This window comes from Coffea eugenioides, chromosome 5 (genome assembly GCF_003713205.1).
Source record: "Coffea eugenioides isolate CCC68of chromosome 5, Ceug_1.0, whole genome shotgun sequence".
Classification (NCBI taxonomy): domain Eukaryota; kingdom Viridiplantae; phylum Streptophyta; class Magnoliopsida; order Gentianales; family Rubiaceae; genus Coffea; species Coffea eugenioides.
In genome coordinates, this window is record NC_040039.1 from 7,180,613 (window position 1) to 7,182,087 (window position 1,475).

Sequence of the window (1,475 nt, forward strand, 5' to 3'; positions counted from 1 at the left end):
ATCTTTGTGACTTATTGAACCTTAATTGAGCTTAAGAAACTTGGCTAAACATTGATTTAAACTTGTGTGTGAATTGAGGTGAAATGGAGCGAGTAAATTGGGTGATTTTGTCAAAGTCCTGAGCTAATCAAACCAGGAAAATCAGTCAATTTCCCTAGACTTTTGGTATTGATAGGAGAGGAATTAGAGTTTGTATTTTATACCATTGGAAATCCCTTCGAGTCTAGTTTCCAACGCCACCAACGGTGCGCTATTCCGACTTTTCTACAATGAGATATTGCCATTTTCCCGAGACTGCGCGCGTGACTGTTATACCCAAGAAAACCCTTTTGAACTTGAATGAGATTTTCCTTTTAGTCAACTTTCTTGCACTTGTCAAACCATTTCTTATGACCTTTTCCTACATTTTTTGTCTAACTTGCATGGTAAATTGAGTCGATTAATGACCCACTTGGTCACCTAATGAACTTACGTTTGGGTTGGAAAATGAATATAGAATATTAATGACTTTTACTCGTTGCCCTAAGACTGGGAAACGAATGTGAGGATAACCATGGGACTTGACGGACAAACTCTGCATTTCTTAACAGGTGAGTGTTCCACTGCCTGTTACCTGTCTATGTGAGATATCTGAATACTTGATCTGTGATTGTTTGATCTAAACATTTGATTTGACAAACTTGAGATAAGCGTGTACTTTATCACACTTGGCCTCTTTCGATTTTACTGAGACTCTGTATACTGATAATTTAAAATGTGATTTCTCTATATTTGACTATACGTTGTTTGGGTGATATCCCATCGACTACTGTGACTGTTTGGGTATCTAATCTCGTAGGTGAGTCGATTGTATCGAGCCAACAAGAGTTTGGTCGAGAAGGCCGATGAACCCTGGGAACAATTTACTGAAATCCGAAAACTCGTATACTTGAGTATTATCTAATTATACTGTTTAAGTGGTTGGGACATTGACACTTGGCTCTATCTTGGCCAATCCTTCCCTTAAACTTTACCAAATAATGTTTCTGGCCTTCAAGTGCTTCAAATGTCTAATTAGCACCCTTAAACTTTCACATAAGATCTCAAACACAATTAAAAAGCATTTGGTCCTAGTGCATATAGTGAAATAAAATTATACCTATTCAAGAAAATGTTAAAATTTATGTAGAAAGGTAATGCAATGCAATGCAAGGAAATGTTACAATTTATTTAGTTTTAGGGCAATGCAAGTGATTTAGGGCAATGCAATGCAATTGACCTTGACGAATCTCTGACTTATGAAAAAAATTGATATAGATCTTAGATCGAAAAGTAAAGGAATTGAGGACTAAGCGGATACCCTTGATAAAGATTTTGTGGAGAAATCATGAGATAGAAAAAACTACTTGAGAAGTGGAAGAGGAAATACGAGCAAAGTGTCCTGAGCTATTCAGTAATCAATGTGATAATTTCGAGGACGAAATTCTTTTAAGGGG